At 38.8% G+C, this 6,871-nt stretch overlaps 1 non-coding gene across 1 annotated transcript; it reads left to right on the forward strand.

Moving 5' to 3' along the window:
- Positions 1-417: 417 nt before the first annotated feature.
- Positions 418-524, forward strand: LOC121215699 (small nucleolar RNA R71). Its single transcript, XR_005911675.1, has one exon. It is a non-coding gene; the product is annotated as a small nucleolar RNA R71 (small nucleolar RNA).
- The last annotated feature ends 6,347 nt before the right edge of the window (positions 525-6,871 follow it).

A 6,871-nucleotide genomic window follows, 5' to 3' on the forward strand; every position in this document is an offset into this window, starting at 1 on the left:
TTACTGTATGGGTTATTTTGAGATCTAAAGTTATTGTTACCCATATAGTTGACTTGTTCCTCTTCGGTTGTGGGATTGAAGGGTTGATATTCTGTATGCATACCTCCTCCACTTGGGCCACACCTCATTACTGGATGTACCTGCGTAGAGACAAGTAAACCATCAATTTTTTTATTGAGAAGTTCTACCTGATTTGACAGCATAGTAACTGAGTCGACGTTATAAATGCCGGTTTTTTTCATTGGTTTTGTCCTTTTAACTTGCCACTGATAGTTATTCAGTGACATCTCCTCTATAAACTCATAGGCATCTTTTGGTGTTTTATTGTTGATGGTTTCGCCAGCAGCTGCGTCAACCATTTGCCGAGTTGAGGGATCCAGACCATTGTGGAATGTTTGTACTTGAAGCCAAAGCAGTAACCCATGGTGAGGGCACCTTCTCAGTAAGTCTTTGTATCTCTCCCATGCATCATAAAGTGTTTCTAAATCCCTCTGCACAAAAGAAGAGATATCATTACGTAATTTAGCCATTTTAACCGGTGAAAAGTATTTTAGTAAAAATTTTTCGGTCATTTGTTCCCAAGTAGTAATTGACCCTCGTGGTAACGAGTTCAACCACTATTTAGCTTTGTTCCTTAATGAAAAAGAAATAACCGAAGATGAATTGCATCATCAGAAACGCCATTGATTTTAAATGTATCTCAAAATTCCAGAAAGTTTGCTAAGTGAGCTTTGGGATCTTCATCTTGCAAACCATCAAACTGAACAAACAGTTGTATCATTTGAATTGTGTTAGGTTTCAGTTCAAAAGTATTTGCAGCTACAGCCAGTCTAACTATGCTAGATTCAGTTCCTGTTAGAGAAGGTTTAACATAATCATACATAGTACGTGGAGCGGGATTTTGATTAACCCCAATTGCAGGAGGTAGCTGATTGCCTTGGTTTTCAGCCATGTCTTCGATCGAGGGTTGAGTATCGTCTTCTTGCTTGTTCTCCGTGTATCTTAAGCTGCGCCTTATTTCTCTTTGATTTCTGTAAACTATACGATTGATTTCTTCGTCAAAAAGTAATGGTCCCAACGGGTTTCTTTTAGTCATAAACTATAAAAGCCTGCCAAGAGAAAAAAAAATGAAATAAAATTAAATTGTGAGAAAAAATAAATGGCTAAAGTAATAAAATTAAGCATTCCTAATATTTTAGCTCCTTGGCAACGGCGCCAAAAACTTGATCGCGTGATTCGTAACAAGTAATAAATATTTATAATGAATATCAAACCTAGACTAACTATTATGAACGCACAGAGAAAAGAATTGGGGAATTGCTTTTAGGAAAAATCGATTGACTTAAGACAATACCAAAGGAAAAATCCACCTAGACTTTACTTGTTATTCTGGCTCCGAATTGGATGATTTATTCATTCAACTTGCTCCGTAGAGATCTCTAAGTTATGTTATTATCCCTATTCAAGACTAATAATGCCTAATCCCTAGATTTAATAACCGAGACTTTCTCTAATTAACACTCTAGGGTTACATTAACTAGATCTATGGATCCCCTTATTAGGTTTCACCATAATTCGGCAAAATCTTGTCACCCAATTTCTAGGCACATAAACAACTCCGCTTAATTATGATAAAAGTACTCTTAGACAGGGTCTATTCCTCCTCTGAATAAAAGCATGTCTTGAATCAGTATCCTGGGATATCAAAACAAGAATTAAGAACACATAATTAAGGACAAGTTAAATATTTATTATACGATTCAAAAAATAATAACAAGATTTGTCTTAGGTTTCATTCCCCTTAGGTATTTAGGGGATTTAGTTCATAACTAAATAAAAAAACATCTCAGAAGAATAAATAATAGAAAACATAAAGAAAACCCAAAACTCCTGAAGGGAAACTGAGGAGAGATCTTCAGTCTTGATGATGAATCCGGTTTCTGAGATAGATCAATCGGCTTCCTTGGGGTAATTCCTTACCCCCTCTTCTCCGTCTCCCTTTTTCTCCACTTCTAAGGTGTATTTATAGGCTTTGGAATGCCTAGAAGCCCTCAAAAGTAGGCTTTTCCGAATTGGACTTAACTTGGGCTCGGCAGGGACATGCCCGTGCGAGTCATGCTCCAATTCTGCTAGATTGACACGGCCGTGTGGTCTGCCCGTATGAGGAGGTCCAAGCCGTATTGATTTCATCCTTTGGCCCATTCTCTCCATTTTGGCCCGTTTCTCGTTCCTTTCGCTCTCATATGCTCTCCTAAGTGTAAAACATGAAATTAAAGCATTAGGAGCATCGAATTCACCAATTCTAATGGAAAATCATCCATAAAATGCGTTAAACATTGGGGGAAAATATGTATAAATTACGGTTTATCACCTACGATCCCTGCATGATACTCACATTGAGCATTGGCATCGTACCATTTAAGGAACGGAGGCTGTAATGGCTTTAGGTAAAAAGGTGCCACTGCATATGCATCAAACAAACTTTGATATAATTCTTTATATGTCATGAGAATTGGAGTAAATTGAAGTTTCTCATTATTTTGCTTTGCTCCAGATTCCTGCCTTGATGAGCCTTGACCAACAGTCATTGCCTTTGGTTGACTTACAGTAACAGACTTTGAATACCCCATGTTTGCGTTGTTCACTTCATTTTCCTTTTTTCGCGGGACAGACCTTTTAGCACTTTCCCCTGCATCTATTCTTCCATTTCTTAAGGCATTCTCAATCATTTCTCCCATCATTACCACATCTGCGAAACTCCTTGTAGCACTTCCTAACATATGGGTTATGAATAATAAAGAGCATTGTAGTTTCCTTCTCCAAGAGTGGCGATTGAACCTAGATGGCCACTTCCCTCCATCTCTGTGCATATTGTTTGAAACTTTCATTTGGTTTCTTCTCCATATTCTGCAGAGTAATTCTCTCAGGAGTCATATCTGTTACATGGCTATACTATTTCATAATGCTTGTGCCAGATCTCTCTATGAACTAATTCTATTTCGACTCAACTGATTGTACCATTTAGCTGCTACCCCCACCGAACTATCTTGGAAACAATGAATCAACAATTGGTCATTATTAACATACCAAGTCATTCTTCTACAGAACATAGTGATATGAGCTTCAGGACAGCTCGTTCCATTGTACTTCTCGAATTCTGGCATCTTGAACTTGTATGGAAGTACTAAGTCTGGGACCAAACTCAGATCTTTTGCATCAATCCCATGATGTCTATCAATGCCTTCCATGGCCTGAACCTTTTCCTCCAGCCATTTACACCGTTCCTCTAATTATTTCTGTGATTTTGTCATTACCCTTTCCTCTTTCGCAACTTAATCCAAATCAGACACCATGGGATTGTTCGAGTTATTACCAAGATTAAAACCTGAGCCAGCTTGAAATTTCATTGGTACTGAAACTCCGGCCTGAAACTATTGAGGCTTGATTGTAACAGATGGTTTCTGCAGATTAATCTCAGGTTGTGTCGGTACATGTGTTAGAGTGAAACCGGGAGGATACTGAGGGTCTTTATTATTTTCCATAGGAATTTTCCCCTTATCCATCCTGCCCACCAGCAATTGGGACAATTGGATCATCATCTCTCTTTGGGACTCCATCATTTGTTCCTTCATCTCTTGCTGAATCTTAGCTAACTGTTCTTGCATCTGTGACTGCATTTGTTCTTGCATATCCTTTTGCATTTGCTCTAACTTTTCAAGCCTTTTGTCCATTGACTTGGTCTTTTTCCTTGTACCGTAGGGATGCGTATTTCGTGTGTTTTTGTTGGTTTCCAGATTAATGAAATAATTTTTAATTAATTAGAATCTTTTTATGGCCTTTAATGCATATGATGTAATGTAATGCAAATGCATGAATGCAAACGAGGCATCAATTCTGTTTCAATTCCATTTATAAAACTTTACTAGAAAATAAAATTCTTTACATAAAACTAAGTTACAAATAAGACTTCGCCCTAATGCTCAGAGCCTTAATTTTCCTAACCAACGAGGCTAGCTCCTGCCTCCTGTCTGATTCCAACTCATACTTCACACTTAGTACATCTTCTTGTACCGCCAAAGACTGCAAGTAATCAGCTACTTCTCGAATTTGTGTTACGGCCTCTCCATATATAATCCCTGTTTCTAACTTGATCTTAAGAATGGTGAAGCTGTCCCTCCACTGTTCTTCATTTACCTCCAAGAATTCGATCCTCATTTCACAACTTTGCAATGCCGTCTCTAATTCTTCTAATTTCCCTTTCATCTCTTCAATCTTGCTTAAGCTTGCTCTCAACTCCATTACAGAATTGCGATTCCGGTACAGACATGGAGATCTCTCAAGTTCCGCTACTCTAGCCGTTAATTCATCCTGCTCATTTTTACTCTCTGACAGACTTTTCTTCAAAACCTCATTTTAAGCTTGCTTTCCTGGAACCTCCTTTCCTATTGATCAGCCTTAGTCCTCTCTTCTCGAATTTCCTGACGCCATTGCTTTGAAGTTTTACCTAATCCAGCAGTCCTCATCGTGTAGCTTCTTATAATCTATCTTCAAACCTTCCAAATCCTCCTCAACTTCATTTTTCCTTTCCGTAACTTTTTTGCCTCTGACTTTTGAACCTCCACATCTAATTTCAGGTGCATTTTTCTTCCTCTAACTGCTCGACCTTTTCCCCAAGCTCAGAACTCTTCTTCTCAAAGTCTTGCTTTATAATTTCCAACTCTGACGGGGTGACTTGTAATTATTCCTCCATTAGTTGGGTACCTTCTACACTTAGACTAGGAATATTATCATTGACCCTTTTTCTAAACCATCCATTGTATTCAGGTGTCACCATGGAACCAACAACCAACCTATTCATCCAGCGAGTTTACTTCCAAGCATCAGATAGTTCCCAACTTTCTTCTTATAGTGGTCACCTTTATATGGGAATTCACACTGAGCCAACCCATAAGTCGTGGGTACAAACTGCCTCGATTTATACTGCCTTAATGCAAGCAATGGAGTATACCCAGTGGCTCCCTAAACTCCTGACAATGTACCGAATCAAAGTTCCCACATCGGTACAGGATCTCATCAGGAACCATCCAAAAAGCTCTCCACTCTATATCCTCCTCGAGATTTTGAAGAATTTCCATCCATTTCTCCTCTAAAATATCATCTCTCCTTTGCATAGCTGTCTCCTCCTTTAATGGGGAATAGCTTTCAGAGAAGACCCGGTAAGAAACCCTATTTACTTTCCAAAATGCCCATGAAACCATACCATCAACAGTTGTGCACATCCAACAAATCTCCCCTCGCCTGCCTTCCGACACATGCCAAGGATCTGAACGTCTCAGCCAGTATTGCAGGTACAGGTGTGATTCCCTTCTCAAGACGATCGAATAAGTTGGTGACTGCTCATCCACATGCCTTAAAGCCTTAGGAAAAATCACCAATCCATAGATGCTTAAGGTGAAGATATCGACCTCTTCCTTTCATTCGGATGTGTTAAAACCAAATCTCTCAATTCTCCCAAGGAATACATTTACTATCCCCTTTTGTTAGATTCGAGCAGTGACCCAAGGCTCGCTCATCCCCGAAATATCATCAATTCTTCGCAAAAGTTGGGCCATTAAAACCTTAGCATAAGCTTTTCTGACTTGAACTTTCGGACATCTCAACAAAGTAGTATATTCCTCTACGGTAGGCACCAAATCTACCTCTCCAAAAGTGAAACAATTGTAGACAGAATTCCACAATTGAGCCATAACTCAGAACAGATGCTTGTCTACCTTAATATCGAGCAAGTAGGGTATATCACCATAGTTCTGATAGACCAACTATTTGGTTCCCTCATTCCAAAGAGCCAATATCTCTCTCAACTCTTGCAACTCCTTCTGTGTCACATTGATGTAAGTGAAGTTCTACAACTCTGATGTATATCCTTCTGCCAGGCTATCCCTTTCTCTGATTGTAACTTCTCCGACCATGCACGGACGACTGCGTTATCCTTAACTTTATCAAGAAATTCATTCTCCATGTTAAATCTTCTAACTTAGGAATCGAACACGAACAGTGTAACACCCCTATCCCGTGACCGTCGCCGGAATAGGTAAGGGCATTACCGGGCTTGTAACTCATGTCAGAACCGTAAAATTTTGAACTCTTTCTTGAAATAAAGGTCATTCATTTAGATAAGTACTAAGCACGGCCAGGGATAAAATTTAAACTTCTCTAAGTAAACATTCAAAAGATGCCATTTTCGCATGGCTTATATACATTAACCAAAATATTCTTCCGCCACTAGTCTATTTTATACATGCCATAAGATAATCCAAACATAGCAGTACCAACAGTGGATAGTGATAGTGTGACTAGTTGCTGATGATCCCCGAGCCTGTAGCTTCGCAATGAGATCTATAAAACAGAGGAAACAGAGTAAACGGAGTAAGCATTACAATGCTTAGTAAGTTTTAAGCAGTGTCAACAGATAACAATCAAATATAACATAGTTGTTCGTATTTTTATTTCACTCTTCCTTCGGGCATACCATCCCTTTACCGAATATGCACATCTCATCATATACAATAGGCAGATAACTTTCACATAAAAGTGAGCTCATGTGACATAGATATATCGTATGATTTCACATAACCTCTCACACTGATCCGATGTCACATAATCATAGGAATAGTCTCATAGATTGCTCTCGTATGCATCACATAACTACCTTATGATTTAGTGTAAATCAAGCTCACATATAAACTTAGAGTACATACCTGTTTAACCTTTCGCATTGATATATTTATAAGCAATTCTTATTACGAAGTCTTACCCGGACATAATCTCCACACGAAGTTATCGGTCTTACCCGGACAAAATCCCCACACCT

The sequence above is a fragment of the Gossypium hirsutum genome, chromosome D03 (genome assembly GCF_007990345.1).
Source record: "Gossypium hirsutum isolate 1008001.06 chromosome D03, Gossypium_hirsutum_v2.1, whole genome shotgun sequence".
Taxonomy (NCBI): Eukaryota; Viridiplantae; Streptophyta; class Magnoliopsida; order Malvales; family Malvaceae; genus Gossypium; species Gossypium hirsutum.